General features: G+C 43.5%; 1 protein-coding gene across 5 annotated transcripts in view; it reads left to right on the top strand.

Moving 5' to 3' along the window:
• The window catches only part of FBXW11 (F-box and WD repeat domain containing 11), a 138850-nt gene that overhangs the window by 6162 nt on the left and 105349 nt on the right, over positions 1-27339 (top strand). The window contains exon 2 of one of the 5 annotated variants that reach the window (XM_062188690.1): positions 3043-3205. The exons of 3 other annotated variants lie outside the window; for them this stretch is intronic. The gene's annotated coding sequence lies outside the window, so the exon portion shown is untranslated. Of the gene's footprint in view, positions 1-3042; positions 3206-27339 lie in introns of those variants that run through there. One more of the 5 variants, XM_062188692.1, reaches the window with a different exon arrangement.

Consider the following 27339-nt stretch of genomic DNA (forward strand, 5'->3'; position numbering starts at 1 on the left):
CGGAGTTGTTGAGAGCAGTATGTGGAAGGACTTTGCCGGGGCTCGCGTTTCAGCCAGCCCTGGCTGGTCTGATTTCCCCATGAGCACGGGGATCATGTTTTGTAAAATCAGGACAGATGGTGTGAAAAAGGGTTTACTTTCCCTTGGGTTGTGCACATATTTCTTTGTGAAGCTTTACAGAAGTCTACGTGCAGTTGCCTTTAGTCATATATTCATGAGCCATCGTTGGGGGGAAATGGTGAAGTCATACACAATCAATACTGTCTTGGAAACCTGAGGAGATACTGTTTAAATTACTAAGAACTACCAGTTCGGCATGTCGATCTGTGTTCTGCAGATAGAACCCATCTTGCCCTGCCTTAGGTACTCTGGTCGAAAGAAATGAGTTTACATTAACACGGGTGTTGTGGTTTCTTTCTGATTTGGTTTTGGCTGGAAAATTATGATTGTTGAATCCTTATTCTTGCGTTAGCCAAGCTGGTGATTTTGCCCTTTAGCATAGTAAGCAGTGAGTATCTATACAAAACTTCCTCCTGAGTAGTAGTATTGTTGTTCATTGAATTAGTTAACAATAGGGGAAAAAACCTGTTGGTCCAGTGTGTGCTTGTTATCCTCGGTTGAGTTTCTGCTGATTGCAATTGCCTAACAGGAAGTTTGTCTTTATAGGCAAATGATAGACAGACTAGGAAGACCTGACAATCCAGTGTAGTATCTCTAATCTGGATCTTAACTGTTTCAACAAAACTTGAAGATTACGGAGTTTTGTGATGTCAGCAGGAAACATTTAGTCAACAATGAAGACCTTCAAAGAATGGAAAGCTTTGAAGTGGAAACACTGGGACATTAATGTGAAACATGGAAAAGAAAGTGTCTACTTGGAGTGGGGAGGTGTACAGATATAAACACAGACAATCTGGGAAAGCGTTTTCTAGTTGAAAACTAGAAACTCTGATCCCCTGAAGAAAAAGAACGATCCAACAAGGATTCTACTATTGGGAAAAAGAGACTTGAATAATTTTTAGTTTAAAATTTTTTTAAAGTTCAGTTGAGTTTCGTTTAATCGTTTTGAGAACTAATTATAAGCCATATTTTGGTTTTCTGAAGTGACTGGGAGATTCAGAGAGAAAGGAACAGGAGACATGAAGTGCTTGGTTCTGACACTGCTGTTAATCTTCATCTCTCGCATCTAGTACAGGGCTTGGCCACCAACCAGGCATTCAAGAAATAGTTTCTGAAGCGAAGTGGGGGAAATTAGCTCAGTGGTACAGGGAAAAAGCCCGAGAAGTCAGAGGTTCAGAAATGAGTCTGTTAGTCAAATCGTGATTGTGTTTTGCTGTAATTCATTCTGCTTTTTGGATGTAACTAAGTTTTACTTTGCAAAGCATAGTATATTCCTTAGTAATTAGCCACTAACCATAGCCTACTGGTTACTATTATCAAAATTTGATTTCCAGTTTATTCTTAGGCTTTAAAGTAGTGTCACTTACTGAGAAAACTTGAGCACTCCTTATTTGCTTGGCATTTCACTTAGACCACTCTCTGAAGTTGTGGCTATTAAGAAAGATATTTCCATCTGATTGTTAACGGTGAGGTTAACCCCAGGCTGGCATTTCAGTCACTTCAGGTGCTTTGCCTACAGTGTCAACAATCAGAACATCCTTAGTCAATGCCTGTGGACTTGCAACAAATCATATGGTTTAAAAAAATATGAGTTCAGTTGGATTTGAGATTCTTTGTCAGGGACAGTGTTTGCTGCAGAACACAAAAACTACTGGGATACTTTTGTAATAAATGTGTTTTGTTTTAACAGTAGTATTGTAGGCCATAAGATTACAGGCCTCTGTTAATGAAATGTTTTTTTAAGTGGCAGCATCTAGGGAGTTTGCCCTTTCCGGATGGCTCAACTGGTTCAGCTGGGCTGAAATATTTGCTCTTCTGTATTTTTGTACTTCTCCATTCCAACAGTTAATTAACTTGGGACCTTTGAGAGTCAGGCTTTTTCTTCTTCTGACCAAGGATTCATGGCCTTTCTGGTCCTTGGACTTGGAAGGCAGCTCTGGGAAAAGGGCGTGAGTTATCCCACCTAGTAAGTAGGGGACTTGGGGCAAGGTTTTTTTTTTTTCTTATCCTTTTTTCTTTTCTTTTCTTTTTTTTTAAAGAGCATTGAATTTGGGTAATTAGTGTGAAGGGCCTGGCCCATTAGTAACCCTTCAATAAAAGTAGGTATTATTATGATCGCTGCTAGAAGCATTTTGGCAGTAGTATGGCAATTGAGGAAGCAGCAACATTTATATGCAAGTAAGCCACAATCTTAAAAGTCTTAGAATTTGCAGTCTAATGAGATCATTGGTAAGGTAGAAAAAGAATGGTGATATAATATGGACCAGGCTTAGTGTTTAAAGGTGTCATCTTATAAATTGTTTATTGGTAATCTTTGTTTTGTTCCATGGCTTATCCAATGACTGGCCATTGTGGGGACTGGCCTTTATTGTACTCTTAAGTTATATGTTTTGAAATGTCTATACTTCAGCTGAGGGTGGAGGATTTGGATAATGTGTTGATTTGATGTCTTGTATGTAGCAATCCCAAAGATTTCTCTGCTAGGTGCTTAAATATTTTTATTGGGAGATATTTAGCCCCCGCCCCATTCCCCATATCATTATTTTTGGCTGACATACTTTTTGTGATGGTGGAAGAGCTGTCTTAGGAAATGGACGAGGAAGGTCCTTTGGCTAAATGGCCTGAGACACCTATGTGGATAATAGGATAAGCTTTTAGTGGCTCTCATTTGGAAATTGCCTATTATTTATCATGAGTGAATATTAATATCAGGGAGGCTTTGTTATTTGCCATATGAAATTTTGTATGCTCTTTAAAGCCAGAGGTGAGAAATACTGCCAAAAAGCTGCCTCAGGGATTGCTAAGCTGTCTTCTGTGCCTCAGATCCACCACTCCATTGACCCTTCCTTTCATCTTCTTGGTGGCTGTCCTTTGCCGCTGGTGCCATGGTGGGTGTATGGATTGCTTTCTGTCTTTCAACAGTTACCGAAGTGCATGTTTGGGATTTTGTTGAAGAAAGCTGGATACAGTAAACGGAAAGAATCTTGGAAGATGCTTGACTGCTGTCTTTTCTCAGACTAGTCTGAAAGGGAATACCCCCATTCATTCTGGATTGGTGGATCTGAAGTACAAAAATATTCTCCAGGTAAGCCATTACCCTGTATTGTTTTGTTTTGTGGCACTCACTTCTCTAAAAGAAACTTTAAAAAAAATCCCTTTCTTTATTTCATTTTTTCCCGTTAACATGCAAAGAAGGAAATATTAGATACTTGTTCTTGGTGTCATGTTTGGATGTAGATTGGTGAAGGTACATGTGGCAGAATTGCTAGTAACACTGTTTCAGTGTCACAGTGCAGTTATTTTTATTATAGACCAAGACAGTTTTTAGTCATAGACTAACAGGGAATACAGTAAATAGGGAAATTTTGTTTGGGGTATAGCCTGGAAAATATCGAAAACAAGTGGTAGTTTTGAAGCATTATGACACTTGATTTACAGTTAATATCTGGTCAAAAAGTTTTTTGTAGTTACCTTATAAAGTGGTGGTCTTTTATTCTTAGGATTCTTGGAGGGTCTTAAGAGAGTTTCCTAACTGTAGCAATTGTTTATTGCGAACATCTGCTAAGCACCAGGCCCTGTTATAGGCATGTTCCATAAACTAGTGTGTTTTCTGCTTAATTGACACAGTGCTTCCCCTGCATTGTACAGATAGTGAAGTGAACTCATAAGTGTTAAGTAGGTACACGTTGTTCAGGGTCATACAGCTGGCAAATGGGCAGAGCCAGGCTTTAGCTTGGGTCTTTGTGTCCCAAAAGTTTTGGGTCTTTCCACCTGGCTGTATTTGCTGGAGTTTGTACTTCAGCATCTGGATTTTTCCAGCTGCCTCTCTGCAAGAAGATGGGGGGATTTTCTACAGGAGATATTCACTAAAAGAACATGCTCTGGGTCATTGTTTGGCATGATATTTTAATCAGGTCTGGTGCTCTGCTTGCTGACTGAAAATCGGAAAGTCTTTAGGTCAAGTGAACATGAAGGTAACTTAGTATGTTAGGGAGCAGTACATATAAGTATCAAAACTTGCTGTACACAGGGAAGTATCACGTGGTCTGGTGAGCTGAAATATGTATTTTCTCACTTCCTCTTTAGTATTTGTTGGTTTTTAAATAGCTCAGTAGTTGATTGTGTAGACTTCATTTGACTTGAAGTTTGTCAGCCTTATAAGTAAGACATTGCCAGGCAATCTCTTGAAAACATGCCTTTTTGGTTTTTTTTTGGTATTTAATACTCTGTCCAGATTACCCTCTCCCTTTAATCTTCAGTTTTTTTCTATTTGTCATAGACTAACACCCTGCCTTTGTAGGGCTTGTTTTAGTTTAGTTTCTTTGTGTTTGCTAGTGTTTCTCCTAGATCGGCATCTCCCACACTTGTCATCTGAAGGGCTGTCAGGGTGTGGGTTGGGGTACCACAGGGCACTCACTCTGTCTGCAGTGTCAGTGTAGGCGCTTTGTATGTGTGAACTTGTTGTATCCTCACCGTAACCTGTTGAGGTAGATACCGTTATTTCTACCTTCCTGGTGAGGAGGCCGGAGGGCAGAGGAGTTAAGTAACATGTTGAACATCACACAGCTTGTCAGAGATAAGGCCGTCTCGCTCCAGAGGATGTGCTGTACAGCATGCAGCGCAGAGTTTGCCCAGGAGTAGACGGAGAGGCAGAAATGCTAACGACTCCCACTGTGTACAGGGTTCTGGCGTCGAGAAGGCCCCGTGCAGAGGAAGGAATCGGCTGTAGAATATCCGTTCCTTCCCTCCTGTAGAAAAGTCTCTGAGGCTCTGTGTTTGCCAGCCAGGGGTATCTGTCAGGCTGTTTCCCAGGAGAACTTGAAACAGGTTAGTTCAAGTTCTTTCCCAATAGTGCTGTCCGATAGAACTTTCCGCGATGATCGAAATGTTCATGATCTGCACTGATTGTCCCGTGTGGTAGCTGCCAGTCATGTGTGGCCATTTTGAAGTGTACTTCTGCAAGTTAGTGACTGAATTTTAAATTTTGCTTAATGAAATGTATATCTCAAATGGTCAGATATATAGTTTTTAATTAATTTATTTATTTTTAAAGATTTATTTATTTTTTTACTTGAGAGTCAGAGTTACACAGAGAGGAGAGGCAGAGAGAGAGAGAGAGAGAGAGAGAGAGAGGTCTTCCATCTCATGGTTTACTCCCCAACTGGCTGCAACGGCCGGAGCTGCGCTGATCTGAAGCCAGGAGCCAGGAGCTTCTTCCAGGTCTCCCATGCAGGTGCAGGGGTCCAAGGACTTAGGCCATCTTCTACTGCTATCCCAGGCCATATTAGAGAGCTGGATCAGAAGTGGAGCAGCCGAGACTCGAACTGGCACCCATATGGGATCACTGTGCCACAGTGCCGGCCCCCAGATATATAGTTTTAAAATTTGTAAGTATCCTGTGTTTAGTCCTTGGCTTAGGACCCTCAGAAACCTGGTCTGATCAGCATGCTCAAGGCAGGTCTTTATCCCAGGGTTGGGCTAACAGTAACCAGCCTTAGAAAATGCATGTGTAAAAACAGAATTCCAAGAATTTACAGTGATACATGGATGTTGGCATAATTAGTATGTTTTTTTCCTGATGGCAGGTTTGCTTTTGAAGCCCTAATTAATATGCTAGTTTAATTTTTTTCAGATTAGAAACAAGAGTCAGAGAGACCTGCAGGACTCAAGCCAATTGACTGGGCTGCTCTCATTATATGAGGTAGACCTTACCAGCCAGTTCAGAGTTGCAACTCAGCCAGGGAAGTGAGATGCCTGTTGTCCAGGGCTGAGCCCGTGTCATTCAGCTGGCATTAGGAATGGCTGGCATTTCCCCACGACAAAACCTCTTCCTTCATCTTCAGTGCCTGCTCTTGCTTCCTAAATCCTTTCTGATTAAGGCATTACTTTTAGACAGGTTAATACATTCAGCTTGAAGGCATTCTTGACTTACAGGTCTGGGAGGCCCTTGGGTTTCCTTCATTATTGCTGTGATCCACTTTGTGTTCATTCTTACCTGGAAAAAGGCAGTTGAATTACCTTGCTTCCCTCTGGTCTCTTTCTACTGAAAAACTAATATTTGTTTGTTAAATGTGATCATAGAGTATGTTGTAGAATAGGAACATACTCAGCAGTAAACATACCTGTTTACTTACTACATTCTGCCTGCTTTACATCATGTAAATGGAGCTTAATATTTACTTACTATATTATTACTTTGAGACTTGTTCTTTTAAAAATGTTTTTCTTGGGGCTGGCATTGTGGCATAGTGGGTTAAGCCACTACTGGTGACGCTGGCATCAGTACTTGAACCATCTGCTGCCACCCAGGGTTCCATTAGCAGTAAGCTGGATCAGAAATAGAGGACCTGGGACTTGAACCAGGCACTCTAATACGCCGTGTGGGCATCTTAAGTGGTGGCCTAACTGCTATGCCAAATGCCTGCCCTCTGGAGCTTGTTCTTGAGGTAGTAAGAGTGACATAATCAAATTTATATTTTAGGAAGTTTACTCTCAGGTATGGGCAAATGGATTGAAAAGATTAAAGAGGGGGAGACCTGTTAGTCCAAGGGAGCAATGATGATGGTAAAACCAAACTTTGACAATAGAGGTGCTGGGGTAGGGTGCATTTGAAAGAGATAAAGATGTTAAGATTTACAGAATTTAGGGATTGGCTTTAGTAGAAGGAGAGAGAAGGAATATAGTATGAATTTTAGAGTTTTCTGCTTTGAGCACCTGGATGGATGTTTGTACTATTCTCCAAGACAAGGAATTGCTGGAAGAAAAGCAGACTGGGGAGAGAAAGAATGAGTTCACTTTGGGTTATGATGAATTGGAGTTGGCTTATGGATGGATCATCTAAGAGAAGTATCTGGTAGGAATATCAGCCTAGAACTTACAGAGAAGGAAGAGTTAAAGAGAAATGTTTGGGAATTTTTAGCACCAGTTGTAGCTGTTTTAGTGGAGTTACAAGATTACTCGGATTATAGTTTGACGTATCTATATATTGTATGGGAATGCCAACATAAAGAGATGGGCTAACAGTTACAAGGCAGAACTGAGATCATATGTGATGCTGACCAAGAGGTGGTGTTATCACATTCTCCTTTTTTTTTTTTTTTTTTTTTAATTTATTTGACAGATAGAGTTAGACAGTGAGAGAGAGACAGAGAGAAAGGTCTTCCTTCTGTTGGTTCACCCCCCAAATGGCCGCTACGGCCGGAACTATGCCAATCTGAAGCCAGGAGCCAGGTGCCTCCTGCTGGCCTCCCATGCGGGTGCAGGGGCCCAAGCACTTGGGCCATCCTCCACTGCCTTCCCGGGCCACAGCAGAGAGCTGAATTGGAAGAGGAGCAATCGGGACTAGAACCCGGCACCCATATGGGATGCTGGAGCCGCAGGTGGAGGATTAACCAAGTGAGCCACGGCGCCAGCCCACATTCTCCTTTTAAACTAGGTATTTTGTTATAGTCATCCAGGACCTAGTCAGCAAGTTAGGCCATTATATTTGAGTTATGATTTTTCTCTTCCACTGTAATTGTTTAATTGGTCAAGACACAGTTTTTGAAATGTTTTAAAAAATTCAGTGTTATCACTGCACATCTTATGTACATTTACACAAGTTAAATTCTGTGCATCTGCTAACAAAAATAGTAGCAAAAGAACCTAAACAATCATGGTTCTGGATCAGGCTTGATATGAGAATGGAAATCTGCTCTTCTCTCAGCCTGTCTCAGTTCCCGAATCTTAACTAGCTGTGATGGCTGTGATGGTGGCACTTTAAGACACACATTTTTTTTTTTTTTTTAAGGATTTATTTATTTATTTATTTGAATGGCAGAGTTACAGAGGCAGAAGTAGAGTGAGAGAGGTCTTCCATCCGCTGATGTACCCCCCAATTGGCTGCAATGGCCAGAGTTGCACGGATCTGAAGCCAGGAGACTGGAGCTTCTTCTGGGTCTCCCACGTGGGTCCAGGGGCCCAAGCACTTGGGTCATCTTCTACTGCTTTCCAAGGCCACAGCAGAGAGCTGGATTGGAAGTGGAGCAGCTGGGACTTGAACCGGTACCCATATGGGATGCCGTCACTGCAGGCAGCAGCCTTAACTGTTACGCCACAGCGCTGGCCCCAGGACACACATTTTTAACATCACAATTTGAGGCCCAATACAAGTCAGCTGTTTTTTGTACTAGTCAGTAGAAGAAACAGTGAACTGGTCTAGTGCTGGACTGAAAGTTAGTTCTTCTGGAATTATTGAGATGCTGTGTTGATTTTCAAGTGTGGCATATCTGTTAGGGGCTTTTAAGGCACATTTTCATTCTGCTCTTTTCACCTTGTATGCTCACTTTGGCTCCTAACTCCCAAGTGACATGCAACTCCACTGTACATTTTGGTAATGAAAGCATGGAGGCATGAAAAGTTCATTATAGCTACAGTCAGTCAATACTTGACAACAGTTTTTGAATGAATTATATATATCTATGATACAAAATTCCTAAGTTACAGAAGGGAGTACATGGGGCGGGGGTCGGGGAGAAAGGTGTTCATTCCCTTAGCTCCAGCCACCCAACTACATTCTTGGGTAACCTCTCGATATGTGTATGTGACTGATCTACATTATTCTGCACCTCGATTTGGTTAATGTGAAATTTGACTTGGTCATCTTTCATATTACTTTCCAAAGAATTCTCATATGTTTTGAAGAGATAATTTAAAAGACACATGCTACGTGCTGATTTATGGTACAGAAATGCCATGATGTCTTTCACCAGTTGGACTAATCTGTATGTAGGTTATTTACTGTCTGTTGGTATTAGATATAATGCCATAAGGACTAACTTTGGACACATGTCCTTTCTCACCGAAAGGAGTATATATTCAAGACAGGTTCCCAGGAGAAATGCTAGGTGGGTCCCCTAAAAATATCTGATAGCAGATAGGTATTTGGTGCAGCCAATAAGATGTTGCTTATTCTTTTTTTCTTTTTCTCTTTTTTTAAAGATTTATATATTTATTTGAAGGACAGAGTTACAGAGAGGCAGAGGCAGAGAGAAATCTTCCATCCCGCCATTTGGGGAGTAAACCAGCAGATGGAAGACATCTCTCTCTCTCTGTTTGAGAGGCAGAGTTAGAGAGAGAGAAGAGGGAGAAAGGTCTTCTATCCACTGGTTCACTTCCCAGATGGCTGCAACGGCTGGAGCTGCGCTGATCCAGAGCCAGGAGCCAGGAGAGCTTCTTCTGGGTCTCCCATGCAGGTGGCAGGCTTTTCCCAGGCCATTAGCAGGGAGCCGGATTGGAAATGAAACAGCCAGAATTTGAACTGATGCCCATATGGGATGCCAGTATCAGGCAGTAGCTTTACCCACTGTGCCACAACTCCTGCCCCTACTCCTTTTTTTTTTTTTTTTAAAGATTTATTTATTTATTTGAAAGAGTTACAGAGAGAGGCAGAGTTAGAGAGAGAGAGAGAAGTGAGAAGTGGAAGTGATCTGCTGGTTCACTTCCCAGATGGCTGCAACGGCTGGAGCTGTGCTGATCCGAAGCCAGGAGCCAGGAGCTTCTTCTCCCATGTGGGTGCAGGGGTCCAAGGACTTGGGTCATCTTCTGCTTTCTCAGGCCATAGCAGAGAGCTGGATCGGAAGAGGAGCAGCTGGGACTAGAACCGGTGCCCATATGGGATGCTGGCACTTCAGGCCTGGGCTTTAACCCACTGCGCCACAGTGCCGGCCCAGTGCCCCTACTCTTTTGCAGTTTAAACAGGCCTTCTACATTTGCCTTCCTTTCCTTGGCATTAACTTTTTAAAATGTCTAGGTCAGTTAGTTGTGCAACATTCTTATTTATGTCCTTGTGGTTCCATTTGATTTGTCTGTCATCCTTCTGTAAGCTGGAAGTTAGGTGAGAGGCATGCAGGCTAAATATTTGGACACGAATGCTTCCTCATAGGTGAAGTGTCCCTTCCACTGAATCACTTCAGGAGGCACTCATGACAGCTTACACCAGTATGAGCCCTGGCTATGGAGCCAGTAGCCTGGTCTCTCAGAGAACATAGGGTTTTCTTCTTGGCTGTTAGAGGGCAAACTTTGGGACACTGTTTGGCACCTTGTGTATATCTTGTTCACTTACAGCTTTGTACTCAGTGGTTTCAGCATCCTGATCCTGAGATCCGTTATTATGATAGGGGTTAAAACGTGTGGTTTCCTAGTCATTCCTTCTTCGTATGTTGGCTAGCAATCACAGAGGCCGCCTCCTTTTCTCCACCTTTCATATCTTTATCATTCTACTCTCATGGACTTTTATTTATTCAGAGTGTTAACAACCAGTTACAGTCTCTGCTGATGTTCATTTTCTCCCAGATTAGCCTAAGGAAGCCCTTCCAGTTAGCTTCTATTTCCTTTCTTTTTTAGAGATTTATTTATTTATTTGAAAGGCAGAGTTACACAGAGAAGGAGAGGCAGAGAGAGAGGTCTTCCCATCCACTGGTTCACTCCTCAGTTGGCTGCAACGGCTGGAGCTACGCCGATACAGCCAGGATCCAGCAGCCAGAAGCTTCCTCTGGGTCTCCCACGTGGGTGCAGGGGCCCAAGGATTTGGGCCATCTTCTACTGCTTTCCCAGGACATAGCAGAGAGCTGGATTGCAAGTGGAGTAGCCAGGACTCGAACTGGTGCCCATATTGGATGCCAGCACTGCAGGCAGCAGCCTTACCCGCTACGCCACAGTGCCGGCCCCTCCATTTCTTTTTGACATGACCCCTTCAGTCTGTGTGTTTTGGCTTTTTTTTTTGGGGGGGGAGCACAAAATGCCCCTGTGCCCTACTTGCAGAGTGGGAATCAGGCATGGTTCTTTTTTGTGGGGAATGGAATTTAGAAACCAAAATTGTTGGTGGCTGTCACTGCTCCTAGATTCTTTTGATCCACTAAAAGAAGAAAGATCCATGAGTTGGTGTTATTTCTGGTTCACATTTAATATTATAGGTATTTTTTTCTGAACTCGTTGACTTCATTTTCAAAATCTAAGAGACCTTGCGTGAGAGCTGTCAAATTGAAGTGCATGTTGTTACATAAATAGTCAGCTAAATGGTGTCTTCCGTTTGTTGTTGAGCAGGGTCTCTGTTCTGGGTACTGTTTGGTAATATGGAGATTACAGAGCAGAATCAGATGTGCACTTTGCTTCCAGAGGCTTGTAGAGTTTTACATGGGAAAGTAGAGCATGATGTGGAAACTGCCAAGGATCATGAGGGGTACACGGTGCTGTGCCAGCTAGAAAAAGGAAGGAAACTTCCCAAGGAACATTTTTTAAAGTTACCTTTTGAGGCCTGGGCAGAAATTAGACATGGGCACGGATGTGCAGGAGCAGAGCAGGGTTTCTTAGCAGAGGTCACCGAGGGACCAGTGGCTGGCAGACAGTGATGTGTGCTCTGTTTCAGGAGGGGCAAATAAGCAGTTCTGTGTACTGTTGGAGTGTACTTTGTGTGAAGAGACTGGGGTGCATGACTTTGGAAAGGTAGATTATAATCCAAGATAGTAGGTTCTGAGTTCCCATGGATACATAGAGCTTCTCAGACATATTTTAGTGTATGCAGTTAGAAAAAAAAAAAAAAAGCAAAACTGGAGGCATTTCATATCCAATCACTGATTTCTGGTTTTACTTGAACATTGGAGCTCAATAGCAGCTGTCCCTTTGGGTCAGAGCTTGTACCATCCTGTTTACCATGGAACCTGTAAGGCTGAGCTCACTTTGCCTAGGCACGTGCTTCCTTCTTCTTCTTCTTCTTTTTTTTTTTTTTTAAGATTTATTTATTTATTTGAAAGGCAGAGTTACAGAGAGACAGAGGCAGAGAGAGAGAGAGAGAGAGAGCGAGCGAGCTTCTATCCGCTAATTCACTCCCCAAATGGCTGCAACAGCTGGAGCTGGGCCAATCTGAAGCCAGGAGCCACGAGCTTCTTCAGGGTCTTCTACACGGGTGCAGGGGCCCAAGCACTTGGGCCATCTACTGCTTTCCCAGCCTATAGCAGAGAGCTGGTTTGCAAGTGGAGCAGCCGGGACTCGAACCTGCACCCATATGGGATGCCGGTGCTGCAGGCAGCAACTTTACACACTGCACCACAGCGCCGGCCCTGGCACGGGCTATATGTGCTTCAGCATCCAAGCTTTTTAACTTGCGATCCCTTTATAGGCTGTAGGAGGTGTGAGGGTGGTAGATGTGATTCAAGAAGAGAGCTGAGTGTGAACATTTGAGCAAGATCTGTGCTTTAGAGTTCATTCTGGCAGGCAGTTTGGAGGGTGCATTTGAGCAGGGAAAATTGGAGCAGGGAGACCAATTAGTAGATTGTTGGAGTTTTTCAGGGAAGAAATTACAAGATAGTAACAGATGGTACGAAGAGGAGGAAATGAGGCATTTTAGATGTAGAGTGGATAGATTGTATTGATGTGATAGATGGGCATATATGTGTGTAGGAGGGTACTCCACAAATTTATGGAAAAAGAGGATTAAAAGATGTTTATTGTGCAAAAACTTTTGAACTTACTGTATAGTTTTTTGGTAATATGCATTTCCATGAACTTTTTGAATATCCTTCATAGGTACTCTTTCAAAATATTTGCACCAAAAATAAACTTACTTATGTTATTTATTTGGACAGATAGATTGACTGATCGAGCAGTCAGTTGATCTATCAGCTTGTTTACTTTCCAAATGCCTGCAATAGCCAGGGCTTGGTCAGGCTGCATCCAGGAGCTGGAAACTCAATCTGAGTCCCCCATGTGAGTGGCAAGGACCCAACCAGCTGAACCATTATCTACTGCTTCTCAGGGTGTGTATCAGCAGGAAGCTGGATTGAAAGTGGAGCCTGGACTTCAACCGAGGCACTCTGGTATGGGATGTGGGCATCCCAGAGTGGCATTCTGACTGCTCTATGCCAAGTACCTGCTCCAAAATAAGTTTATTTTTTGTATTTTTATTTATTTTTTAAAAGATTTATTTTATGTATTTTAAAGAGTTACACAGAGAGATAGAGACAGAGAGGGAGGGATAGAGAGAGAGAGAGAGAGAGAGAGAAAGAGAGAGAGAGAGAGAAAGAGAGAGAGACTTCCATCCTTGGTTCACTTCCCAGATGGCTGCAACGGCCGGAGCTGCGCTGATCAGGAGCCAGGGGCTTCTTCCAGGTCTCCCATGTGGTTGCAGGGGCCCAAGGACTTAGGCCATCTTCCACTGCCCTCCCAGGCAGTGGAAGAGCTGGGACATGAACCAGTGCCCATATGGGATCCTGGCACTGCAGGCGGTGGCTCTACCTGCTATGCCACAGCGACAGCCCCTGTTACTTCACTTCTGATCCAGCTTCCTGATAATGCATTCTAGGAGGCAGCAGATAATGACTCAAGTTTGTGGGTCCCTGACACCCATGTAGGGACCTGAATGGAGTTCTGGGCTCCAGGTTTCTTTCTGCTTAGCCCAGCCCTGGCTGTTTTGGGTATTTGGGAAGTGAATCAGCTGATAGAAATTCATATCTGTCTCTGCCCTTCAACTAAAGGAAAATAAATAAATATACATTAAAAAATAGTCATTTTAAAAATAATGTCATGTTTAAAATAATGTTTTGTTGAAGATCCTCCCTGTCTGGTAGGGACACAGCTTTATCGAGATTCACTGCCAGTGCCGTTATTCTGGATATTTAGTATCGCTTCCAGCCCAGACATTGGGCGAGATAGATTTGAAGAATATGTAAGTGGGTAGAAAGTGAGATTGACTTACACTGACAAAAGCCACACCTGGCTATTGTGTAAGAAGCTTCCAACTTGTAGGGATGAACAAAGATTCCTTAAAAGAGCATTTGTATATATGTATTTATTGTGTGTAACTTACATGCATTGAAGAATACACATTTTGAAGTGTCCAGCTTAATGAAGTTTTAGATTTGTGCGCTACACAAGTCAAGAGACAGACATTTCTGGAGCTCTTGCTTGGCTGTAACTCACCCTGCGTGTGAACTTCCTCCAAGTCTGTTCTGTCCTCTTTCATTGCAAGGCTAGTTATGTCTGTGTTTGAATTACTTATAAATGGATTCATACAACATATATTCCTGAGTTTCTTCACTGTAAAATTCATCCATTTTGTTGTGTGTAGCCATACTTTTTTTTTTTCCTGTGTAGTATTCCATTGTATTTATAGGCCATGGTTTGTTCTTTTTACTTGGTTCCTTGAATACTGAGATTGCTGAGTACTTGGCTGCTTTAGAGATAACACTTCTACAGTGAACATAAGCACTTGTTTCTGTTAGATATAAAAACCCAAGAGTAGAATTACTGTGTCATAGGATAGGCATATATTTAGCTTTAGTAGATACTCTAAACTGTTTTCCAAATGTCTGTACCAATTTCCACTCCCAATCTCTAATAAAGAGAGTTCCAGACATCATCTATTGACAGTCCTTTTAATTTTAGCCAACCTGATGGGTGTATACTATTATCTTTTTTGTGGTTTTCATTATTTATTTATTAGCTGTATCATAGTTTACATTTAATAAAGTATACTCATTCTAAGTTGTAGTATTTGGGTTTTGAGATACAAATACACTCAAAAAACCATGACCACAGTCAAGCTCTGGAACATTTGTATCTTCCCCAAAAACTTCCCCTCATTCCCTTTTGTAGTCATTCTCCTGTACCTTCTGTAATTTATTTAATGTTATCATTTATTTAATGATTGTTATATACTACATCACTAGTGAGTTCTAGAAGTTGGTGATTTTTTAGGAATTGTCTTTTTCATCTAAGTTTTTGAGCCTACTTTCTGTAGCTACAGATTTTTTTTTTTAAGATTTATTTTATTTGTTTGAAAGTCAGAGTTACATAGAGAGAGAAGGAGAGGCAGAGAGAGAGGGAGAGGGAGAGAGAGAGAGATCTTCTGTCTGCTGGTTCACTCCTCAGTTGGCCACAATGGCTGGAACTGCGCCGATCCGAAGCCAGGAGCTTCTTCCACATCTCCCATGTGGGTGCAGTGGCCCAAGGGTTTGGGCCATCTTCCACTGCTTTCCCAGGCCATAGCAGAGAGCTGGATCAGAAGTGGAGCAGCCAGGACATGAACTGGCACCCATATGGGATGCCGGCACTGCAAGCGGCATCTTTACCTGCTACACCACAGTGCTGGCCCCTGTAGCTGTAGATTTGGTTGGTAGGCATTGTGGCACAGCCTGTTTATCCTCTTGGCACACCTGCATTTCAAATCAGAGCTCTGGTTTGCATCCTGGTTCCTCTGCTTCCAGTATGGCTTGCTGCTTATGTGCCTGGGAAGGCAGCAGCAGATAGTCCAAGTACTTGGGTCCCTGCCACCGACTTGGGAGACCTGGATTGAGTTCTGGTGTCCATGGCTTTGTCCTGGTCCAATTTTGGCTGTTGTGGTCATTGGGAAGAGAACCAGTATATGGAAGATATTGCTCTCTCTCTATGCCTTTCAAATAGATAAATAAATAAGTAAGTAAATATTAACTAAGTACAAATAATATAAATACATAATACTACAATAATAAAAAGTATATGTAATACTATAATAATAAAAATAGGTAAATAAATAAGTAAATAAATTTTTAAAAATGTTTTCTGGGTCTTCATATAGATGGACTCATACAGCATATACATGGGTGTTTGGCTTATTTTGCTCAGCATAATGTTTTTCAGATTAATTCTTATCAGTTCATTGCTTTTTATTAGTAATATTACTTACCTGAGTATACAACAGTGTATCCATTCTCCTCCTTTTTAAGCATTTTGTTTCCTGTGTTTGTTAGGAATGAGACATGTAGATGTTTGTATTCAGATTTTCGTGAGGCTCTTTCTTTTCCCTTGGCTGTATACCTGGGAATGCAATTGCTGACCTAACGCAGATGTAAAGGAGAAAGCTATTTTTCTGTACTTTAACATTTCTGACATCAGTTTTTCCCTTTTACACCAATCAGTTCTCCAAATCTTTGCACATACTGGGTATGCTTTGATTCAATTCTGATGCTGTCTATGGGAAATTAATAGTGTCACATTCCTCAAGTTAAAGGGCTCAGTCCCTCAAGATTGTGCCTACTTCACATGCCTATTTCAGCTCCCAGATGGGCACCTGTACTGTTGACTGACCAGAGTCAAATTGGGGGTTCCCATGATCCCCCCTCCTCATGTTCGGTAATTTGCTGTATTAGCAACACAGTTCATTGGGTTGTCCACTTTGTATGTTCTTTACTGCATATAAGTTGCACACAGTTAAATGTATAATATTTAAACATAAGGAAACCTGTTTGTTTAACTAAAGGATATTGTTAAGGATCCAGTGATAAACTAGGGTAAGAGGTGTACAAGATGAGGCAGAGAAGGGGCCCAAGGGCAGGTGCTTCTGTTGCTGTGGAGTTGGAGTGCACCACTGTCGCAGCATATGCCTGTATTCGCCATCCTGGAAATTCTCCAAATCCTGCTTTTTGGTTTCCTGACTTTTTTTTTTGAGAGCCCATTCCCCTAATGTGGCTAATTGATTCATGGGCATTGGTGATGTGGCTCAGTCTGCAGCTCCTCTCCTTCTGCAGAGCTTGTGGGTCAAAGCACTGAAAGTTCTGGTCCTCTGATTGCAAGGTTGGTTGCCCTGGCAGCCAGCCCCCATCCTCCAAGAGTCACCTCATTAGCTGACTCAGCTGTTGTTGGAAAGAGTTTATTATGAAAAACAAAAGTTGTTATCTTACCTATCACAGAATTCCAAAGGTTTTAGTTCTTATGCCAGAAAAAAGGGTGGGGTACAGCAGGGCAGCAGAGACCAAATATATATTTCTTTTTTTTTTAGCTTTTTTTTTTTTTTTAAAAGATTTTATTTATTTATTTGAGAGGTAGAGTTACAGAAAGTGAGAGGGAGAGACAGAAAGGTCTTCCTTCCGTTGGTTCACTCCCCAGATGGCTGCAACGGCCAGAGTTACGCCAATCCGAAGCCAGGAGCTTCTTCCAGGTCTCCCATGAGGGTGCAGGGGCCCAAGGACTTGGGCCATCTTCCACTGCTTTCCCAGGCCATAGCAGAGAGCTGGATTGGAAGAGGGGCAGCCAGGACTAGAACTGGTGCCCATATGGGATGCCGGTGCTGCAGGTGGAGGATTAACCTACTGTGCCACGGAGCTAGCCCCTCTTTTTTTTTTTTTTTTTTTTTTTTTTTAAGATTAATTAATTAATTTGAAAGTCAGAGTTAGAGAGAGAGAGAGATCTTCCATCTGCTGGTTCACTCCCCAAATGGACATAGTGGCCAGAGCTGGGCTGATCCGTAGCCAGGAGCCAGGCACTTCCTCCAGGTCTCCCATGCGGTTGCAGAGGCCCAAGGACTTGGGCCATCTTCCACTGCTTTCCCAGGCCATTAATAGGGACCTGGATTGGAAGTGGAACAGCAAGGACTTGAACTGGTGTCAAAATGGGATGCCGGCACCACAGATGGCGGCTTTACCTGCTATGCTATAGCACCGGCCCCAAAATATATAATTCTGCTATCACAGGGTATATGTTTAGTTTTCCAGAAGCTGCCAGATTTGTTTCCAAAGTAATTTGAACTCTTGTTTGCTTTACGTTATCCTCAGCACTTGTCATTGTCCGTCTTTTTTTGTTTGTTTGTTTTCAAGATTTATTTATTTATTTGAGAGACAGAGTTACAGACAGAGAAAGGGAGAAATAGAGATCTTCCTTCTGCTGGTTCCTTCCCAAACGGTCACAATGGCCAGAGCTGGGTTGATCTGAAGCCAGGAACTTCTTCTGGGTTTCCCATGTGGGTGCAGGGGCCCATCTACAGCTTTCCCAGGCCACCAGCAGAAAGCGTGATCGGAAGCAGAGCAGCCAGGACTTGAAGCGGCACCCATATGGGATGTCAGTGCCGCAGGCAGAGGCTTAACCCACTATGCCGCAGCGCTGGCCCCATTTTTTTTGTTTCCTTCCTCCCTCCTTCTCCTCTCCCTCTCCCTCTCCCTCTCCCTCTCCCTCTCTTCTCATTTTTCTGTTGTTCTTTTCATTTAACTTGAAAGGCAGAGAGATCTCTTCATTTGTTTGGTTCACTCCTGGGATACTCAAAATAGTCAGGGCTGGACCAGGCTGAATCCAGGAGCCAGGATCCCAGAATGAATTGAGTCTCTTATGGGCTTCTTCCCAAACTGAAATAGCCAGACTGGAACAGGCATTCTGGAGTGTGAGTGTTCCAAGTGGTGACCTAAGGGCTGGGCCTCATGCTCTGCCTGTTTTTAGTTTTAGCTATCCTGATACAGCTGTGAAGTGGTAGCTCATTTTGTGTGTGTGTGTGTGTGTGTGTGTTTTCATTATGGTTTTAATTTATATTTCCCTAATGACTCATGATAAGCATCTTTTCACTTGCTTATTGGCCGTTTGATTATGCTTTTGAAAATTGTTTATACAAAACAATTTTTAAAATGACATATTTGAAAGGCAGAGGAGAGAGAGAGAGAGAGAGAGAGAGAGAGAGAGAAATTGATTGATCTTCCAGCCATCTGAAGAGGTGACTTTTGGCATTGTTTTTGATTCTAGGATCAGACAGTACTTCACTCCGTAAAACAGAATAAATGTTCTGATGTGCTCAACAGGGGAAGCTGATTTCTCTAGACAGAAAAGAGCTGAAGAAAGCAGAAACAAAGGCAAAAAGTGGATTGATCGCTTCAGTTACTTGCCTTGGGAAGCAATGACAGGGAGACAGCTCAGTAGAAAACCAATGGATTGGTTAACGTTAGATTACTGTGGATTGCTTTTTGTAAGGATTAAAAGATGTGGGGATGAAAGCATAGGGAACTTTATTGTCATGTCTTTTTAAAATTTTTTAAAAGGATTTATTTATGTATTTGAAAGTCAGAGTTACAGAGAGGCAGAGAGAGAGAAAGAGAGAGAGAGAGGTCTTCCATCTGCTGGTTCACTCCCCAGATATCTGCAACAGCTGGAGCTGTGCCAATCTGAAGCCAGCAAGAGCTTCTTCCGGGTCTCCAATGTGGGAGTAGGGGCCCAAGGACTTGGACCATCTTCTACTGCTTTCCCAGGCCCTAGCAGAGAGCTGGATCGGAAGTGCTGGCCCCCATTGTCATGTCTTTCATTCTGATACCTCCAGAAGGTCAAATAGCAGCTTCTTTGTGTGTAGCTTTACCATAGGTGACTCTATTTTGATTTTTTAAAAAATTCTATTTCTTTATTTAATTTAAAGGGAGAGGGAGATCCAGAGCTCAGATCCTTTGGTTCACTCCCCATATGCCCCCAGCAGCCAGGGTTGGGTCAGGTTGAAGCCAAGAGCCTGAAGTTTTATTCCCGTATCTCATGTTGGAGTGAGAACCCAAAGTACTTGAGCCTGTTACCTCCCATGGTAGGCAATAGCAGGAAATGGAATCAGAAGTGAAACTGGGACACAAACCTGGGCACTCCAATATGGGATGTAGATGTCCACAGCAACATTGTAACTGCTGGGCCAAATACCCATTCCCCATTTTTATTTTATTTTTATCTATTTATTTGAGAGATAGAGTTACAGACAGTGAGAGGGAGAGACAGAGAGAAAGGTCCTCTGTCCTCTGGTTCACTCCCCAAATGGCCGCAACGGCTGGAGCTGCGCCGATCTGAAGCCAGGAGCCAGGAGCTTCTTCCAGGTCCCCCACGTGGGCGTAGGGACCCAAGAACCTGAGCCATCCCTCCCTGCCTTCCCGGGCCACAGCAGAGAGCCAGACTGGAAGAGGAGCAGCCAGGACCAGAACCGGTGCCTACATGGGATGCCAGCTCCGCAGGCAGAGGACTAACCCACCGAGCCACAGCACTGCCCCCCCCTCCCCGCACCCCCCCCCCCCCCCATTTTGATTTTTAATATTGTCTGTTGGGGCCCAGTGCGGGAGTTCAGTCTAGGATGATGGACTCATATTATTTAACGGAACTTGTATTTCTTTTTCTTCTACTTTTTTTAAAAAAATTTTTTTACAGCTTCACTTTTTTTTTTAAACAATATTTGTTTATTTGAAAGAGTTACTGAGAAAGAGGGAGAGGGAGAGAAAGATCTTCCATCTGCTGGTTCATTCCGCAGAGGGCTGTGATGGCCAGAGCTGGGCCAAGTGGAAGTCAGGAGCCAGGAGCTTCATCCAGGTCACCCACATGGGTGACAGAGGCCCAAATACTTGGGCCATCTTCCACCACTTTTCCCAGGCCATCAGCAGGGAGCTGGATTGGAAGTGGAACAACTGTTACTGAACTGGCGCCCATATCAGATGCTGGTGTCACAGGTAGTGGCTTATCCACTGCCACAATGCCAGCCAGTATTTTCTTTTTACAGAAGTAATCTACATTATTGTAGGAAAAAAATGAGGATAAAAATAATGTAAAATAAGAAAAGGAACAAATCATTCCTTTGATAATTATTGGTTTTTTGGAGGGCCGCATTCTTCCCTTCCTTCTATATTTATATATGTTTCATACATGCTTGTCACATATATAATTATTTTGTAGACTGCTTTTAAAACTCAACAATATTTGTGATGGCTTTCAGTCATTCTGTATTTATAATATTTTGAAGAGGTGCCTCAAGTATATGAATGTGCAAATGGGTAACATTTGAAATACCCTTTTAGACATTTAAGTTATTCTGAATACATGACAGTACAAAATTGGTTTGTTTCTTTCTTATACATTAATCTTCAGCACATCTGTATGTGTTACTTTGGGATAAGTTCTAAGAGGTGCAGTTGTTGGATTGAGGGAGATAGGCATTTTAAGAGCATGTTTATTTTATATAATGGCCAAAAGTTTTGCCCACTTTGTATTCTTACCATATAAACATGACATGGCAGACCGCATTCTTTCTGTGAAAATGTTTTCTCCATGTGTATGTCATTCTAGAGCTTTACTATATATTTTGAAATCCCAATTTAACGAAACATTTGTGAGTGCTAGTGACATTGGACATGCCTTTCCTACATTGTGACTGTGAGCATTTCTTTTTGTAAAGAAAGGCAGTGTGTAGAGAGCCGTAGTTCTGCTCTGCTGATTCTGGACCCAGGTGCACGGGGAGGCTGTGGAAGGAGGGTGTGGCTGAGGAACATCTGGGTTTGCTGCGGCTGGGTCAGCGCTGCCATTGTGTGCTGGCACTGGCCATTTTTGTGAAAGCCAGCTACAGAAGTGTGTGCCTTACTCAGCATACTGTCCCTGGAAAAGGTGAACTGAGTCCTGGCTCTGGGTAGACCCTGGCTGTGGATGCTCTTTGTGAAGCACCTTAGGTTCCGTGGCGATTTGCCTCACCAACAGCTTTACTCTACTGTTACCCTTTGCAGCTTTGAGCTGGGAGGCGGGCTTCTGCTGGGAATTCCTTCCAGTGCTGACATGGGCTTTTCCTCCTTTTCATGCAGCGAACCTTACTTCTAGTGGAGCAGCTGAGACTTGAATTGGCGCCCATATGGGATGCCAGCACTTCAGGCATCGGCATTACCTGCTACGTCACAGCACTGACCTTCATTTCCTTTAGATATATACACAGAAGTGGGATTTCTGGATCTCATATATAGAGTAGTTGTATTTTTAATTTTTTAACAAAATATTTATTTATTTGAAAGGCAGGGGAGAGAGAAAGAGATTCTTCCATCCACTGGTTTACTCTCCAAGTGCCCTCACTAGCCAGATCTGAGCCAGGCTGAAACCAGGAACCAGGAACTTTCCATCCTAGAGTCTCCACACAGATGGCAGGAGCCCAAGCACTTGGGCCATCCTCTGCTGCCTTTCCAGATGCATTAGCAGGAAGCTGGATTGGAAGCAGAGCAGCCAGGACTTGAACCAGTACTCTAAATTGGGATGCTGGCATAGCAAGCAGCGGCTTAACCTGCTGTGCCCCAACACCAACCCCTATTTTTAATTTTTGAGGAAACTTCACACTGTTTTCCATAGTGACTTTACAGTTTACATTCCCACCAACAGTGTGCAAAAGTTTCCTATTCTTACCAACACCCAGGGGAGGCAACACCTCATTCTGGCTTTGATATGCATTTCCCTGATGATAGTCATGTTGAGCCCCTTTTCAAATACTTGTTGCCCTTTTGTATGTCTGCTTTGAGAAATGTCTATATAAGCTTTTTGGCTATATTATTTTTTTTATCAGAGAGCGAGCCTGCTTCCATTCATTGGTTCACTTCCCAAATGCCTGCAACAGCCAGGCCAGGCAGAAGCCAGGAGCCAGGAACTCAATTTACGTCTCCCACGTGGCTGGCAGGGACTCAGTTACTTGAGCCATCACCATTCCTTCCCAGAGTCTGTATTAGCAGGAAGCTGGAGTCAGGAGGTGGAACCAAGTTATTCCTTATGGGAAGTGTTAAGCGTCCTGGCCAGATTTCCAGTGCCAGTGTAGATGGTGTTTTATTTTCATGTTCCTTTGATGAGCCTTGACGACCGTGTTTTCCTCCTGAGCCTTACCCATTTTGCTGTCTCTTATCCTAGTTTTCTCTACTTTAGTCACAGTGATTTTTTTCCTTATTTTTAAAAAAAGATTTATTTTTATTTATTTGAAAGAGTTACAGAGAGGGAGGGAGAGACAGAGAGCTCTTCCACCCACTGGTTCACTCAACAAATGGCTGCAATGGCCAGGGCTGGGCCAGGCCAAAGCCAGGAGCCAGGAGCTTCATCTGGGTCTCTTATGTGGGTGGTAGGGGCCCAAGCACTTGAGCCATCTTCTGCTACTTTCCCAGGCCATTAACAGGGAGCTGGATTGGAAATAGAGCACCTGGGACTCGAATGGCATCTGTATTGGATACTGGCATCACAGTCGGCAGCTTTACCTACTATGCCACAATACTGACCTTGAATTTGTTTTTTATTTCATTTTCTGTCTCTTGTGCCTCAGGGTCCTCACAAGCATTACTGTTTGTTATCATCATTATAGGGGGACTTCACTCTTTCCTTCTTCCTTCCTAGTTATCCTACGCTGAGCTTAGCTCAAGCATCGACTCCACAGAGCCTGTGTCTGGGCCCCTAAGGACCCTCATAGGTGAGCGTTCCTTGTCATGCTCTAGCAACCTTCAGCCCTTTGCAGCTGTTACCGTAATTGTAGTTGCTAAGTGTATTGCACAATCCCCTGCTAGACAGTTCCCTCTAGCACTTCCATGGGGATAAGGATCACATAGACATGTCATGTTCTATTCATTCCCAGCATCTACCGCTTCCCAACAGTGTTTCCAAACAGTGGTGCTTCCCAAACAGTTGCCAGTTTGAGTGAGGAAATAAATTTAGGAGAGCAAATGAGAACCACCATCTTGGACCAAAAGTCTGTTTGTGTTATTTGTGAATATAGTTGTCCTTAAACTCTTGGTATCCTCTGTTTGAATACCCATCTCTTTATTGATTTGATCCTGACAATTAAGCAATTGATATCAGAAACTCTTCTTAAAAGATCAAAAGGCATCCTTTGATTCTTCTCTGCCTTCAAATCAGATTTTTGAATTGTGATTGACTTGAAAGTTGCCCAATACTTTTGTCTCACTGATACTTCACTTGTCATTTTGAAGTTGTCCATGGCCTGAATTGCTGTCCTTTCCTCCCAACCTCCCTCCTGTCCAAGCAGCCACGGGGTCTGGCTCTGCGTAGCTTCTGAGACCAGACAGGGTTGGATCACGGTGCAGCAGTGACACCCTCCCCTCCTTGTGTGTCTCTATCAGTGATTAATAAGAGCAGTGCTGGCATAAGTTGCTATCTAAGGTCAAGTAAATTTAGGAAATGCTGCAAATACTCTCTTCCTCTGCAAAATTAGCTTGATGATTGTCATGATAGATAACATGTTTCACAGTGTTGCCCCAACTTTCCAGCCTCCAAAATCCTCTCCCTCTTTATTTTGTTTTAAAAACTGAAATGCAAGGGATACACTTTTGAAAATGCTATTCTTTATGATTTTTGTGTATTTTATCCTAACTTTTTTTTAACTTTTTAAATTTTTTTTTTTTTTATTTTTTTGACAGGCAGAGTGGATAGTGAGAGAGAGAGAGACAGAGAGAAAGGTCTTCCTTTTTGCATTCCAATGGCCGCTGCGGCCAGCGCGCTGTGGCCGGCGCACCGTGTTGATCCCAAGGCAGGAGCCAGGTGTTTCTCCTGGTCTCCTATGGGGTGCAGGGCCCAAGCACTCAGGCCATCCTCCACTGCACTCCCTGGCCACAGCAGAGAGCTGGCCTGGAAGAGGGGCAACCGGGACAGAATCCGGCGCCCCAACCAGGACTAGAACCTGGTGTGCCAGCGCCGCAAGGTGCTGTTGAGCCACGGTGCTGGCCAAGATTTTTTTTTTTAAAGATTTATTTAATTTTATTTGAAAGAGTTAGAGAGAGGTAGATACAGAGAGAGGTCTTCCATCCGCTGTTCACTCCCCAGATGGCTGCAATGGCCGGAGCTGTGCCGATCTGAAGTCAGGAGCCAGGAGCTTTTTTCTGGTCTCCCACGTGGGTACAGGGGCCCAAGGATTTGGGCCATCTTCTACGGCTTTCCCAGGCCATAGCAGAGAGCTGGATTGGAAGAAGAGCAGCCGGGACTAGAACCGGCGCCCATATGGAATGCCGGCGCTTCAGGCCAGGGCTTTAAGCTGCTGCACCACAGCGCCAGCCCAGTAGTAAGATTTTTTCCCTCACATTTTAGCATATGAGGAAGTGGGGACTGGAGAAGAAGTGTTTTTCGCCTGCGGTCACAGTAGCCAGCCATAGCTGTTTACTTGCTTAGTGTACTCATCGAGCCTGTGCTCTCTTTCACCACAGTCTAGAGTAAGAAAGAAAAGCTCTTGATTATTTAGAGGCTGTACTTCTGTTATGTTTGTGTGAAGAGTGTTTAGGTGGCAGCTTGGGACTCTTTTTTTTTTTTTTTTTTTTTGACAGGCAGAGTTAGACAGTGAGAGAGAGAGAGAGAGAGAGAAACGTCTTCCTTTTTCCGTTGGTTCACTCCCCAAGTGGCTGTTATGGCCAGCGCGTTGCGGCTGGCGCACCGCGCTGATCCAAAGCCAGGGGCCAGGTGCTTCATCCTGGTCTCCCATGTGGGTGCAGGGCCCAAGGACCTGAGTCATCCTCCACTGCCTTCCCGGGCCACAGCAGAGAGCTGGACTGGAAGAGGAGCGGCCGGGACAGAATCCGGCGCCCCAATCAGGACTAGAAGCCGGTGTGCCGGCACCACAGGCAAAGGATTAGCCTAGTGAGCACGGCGCCGGCTAAAGACTTATTTTTATTTATTTGCAAGAAAGTTACAGAGAGAGATAGACAGAGAGAAAGGTCTTCCAGCCACTGGTTCACTCCCCAGATGCCCGCAATGGCCGGAGCTGCGCCGATCCGAAGCCAGGAGCCATGAGCTTCTTCCAGGTCTTTCTCACGGGTGCAGGGACCCAAGGACTTGAGCCATCTTCTACTGCTTTCCCAAGCCATAGCAGAGAGCTGGATAGGAAGTGGAGCAGCTGGGACTCGAACCAGCACCCATATGGGATGCTGGCGCTTCAGGCCAGGGTTTTAACCCACTGCACCACAGTGCTGGCCCCAGCTTGGGACTCTTAAGAGAGCCAGAGGCTAGGGCCAACAGGTTTTCCAGGCTGTGCAGATGGTCAGTATTTGAGGAGATGGAGAACAAAAGGGAGAACCTTGGCTGCCTGTGCCCAGACTGCCTTTGTAAGCTCTCATGTTCCTTTCCTCCCTCCTTCCCCCACCTCCAGTCTTCCCTCCTGGTCCCTAGCTGCTTTGTTGGAGCTTTAATTTGGCTTTGCTCAACAATGTAAGAGCTGATGTTCATTGCTTTGGATGCAGCAGGTGCTGTACCTCCCTGTCCCTCTGAACAGAGGCCTCTTAGGTTGAGTAACATGGTTGGGTCACATAGTATTAGATCTTGGATCTTACTCTACCTCTGCCTGGATTTTTTTTTTTTTTTTAAAGATTTATTTATTTTACTTGAAAGTCAGAGTTACACAGAGAGAAGGAGAGGTATATATAGAGAGAGGTCTTCCATCCGCTGGTTCACTCCCCAGTTGGCCACAATGGCCAGAGCTGTGCCAACCTGAAGCCAGGAGCCAGGAGCTTCTTCCATGTCTCCCATGTGGTTGCAGGGGCCCAAGGGCTTGGGCCATCTTCTACAGCTTTCCCAGGCCACAGCAGAGAGTTGGATAGGAAGTGGAGCAGCCAGGACTCGAACCGGCACCCATATGGGATGCCGGCACTGCAAGCGGTGGCTTTACCCACTACACCACAGCACCGGCACCTGCCTGAATTTTTAACTTCAATAAATTTATACATTGGGCTAGCTAGCCACATTTAAATTAAAATATAGCTAGCTATATTTTACAGTACAGATTTAAATTAAACATACAGCTATTAAACCACTATTGAATCACCTTGAGCACCAAACCCTGGGAAATGGTGCTCTGATCTCCTCCTTGCCTTTATCTGCTCATTTGTACATCTGTGAATAATTCACTGGGGCTGGCGCTGTGGCGTAGCAAGTAAAGCTATTGCCAGCCACGGCTGGCATTCCATATGGGTACTGGTTCCAGTCCTGAGTCCTGGCTGCTCCACTTCTGATCCAGCTCTCAGCTGATGAGCCTGGGAAAGCAACAGAGGATGGTCTAAGTCCTTGACCCCCTGTACCCACGTGGGAGACCTGGAAGACGCTCTTAGCTTCTGATGGGCCCAGCTCCTGCCGTTGTGGTCATTTGGGGAATGAACCAGCGGACAGAGTATCTGTCTCTTTCTGTCTCTCCTTCTCTTTCTCTGTAACTCTGCCTTTCAAGTAAGTAAATAAATCTTTTTAAAAAAAGTGAACAATTCACTATATGTAAAAGATAATTCCAAAACCAAAAACATAAATTCCATTATTTATACCTAAAAAATTTAACAATTTCTTTATATCAAATAGTCAGTGTTCAAATTTTCTCATAGACAATTTTAAATTAATTTACTCTATTTTTATAACAGCTTTAGATTTATATAAAAATTAAACAAATGTCACAGAATTCTCATATATTTCCCCTCCCCAGTCTCTTTTATTATTAGCATTTACTATAGTGTGGCACTGTTGTTTCCATTAGTGAACCAATATTGATGCATTATTACTGAAGTCCAAAGTTTATTCAAATTTCCTTAGTGTTCTTTTCCCACAAATAAATTAACTTTAATGGTATTATTTTGTATTTGTATAGTAACTTCTTTAAGCACGTAAATGATTTCCTATTTAACATTACCTAATGTCCTTCTGTTCCAGGATCCACCTTCATGTAGTTGTCGTGTG

Source organism: Lepus europaeus, chromosome 4, assembly GCF_033115175.1.
Source record: "Lepus europaeus isolate LE1 chromosome 4, mLepTim1.pri, whole genome shotgun sequence".
In the NCBI taxonomy this organism is placed as follows: domain Eukaryota; kingdom Metazoa; phylum Chordata; class Mammalia; order Lagomorpha; family Leporidae; genus Lepus; species Lepus europaeus.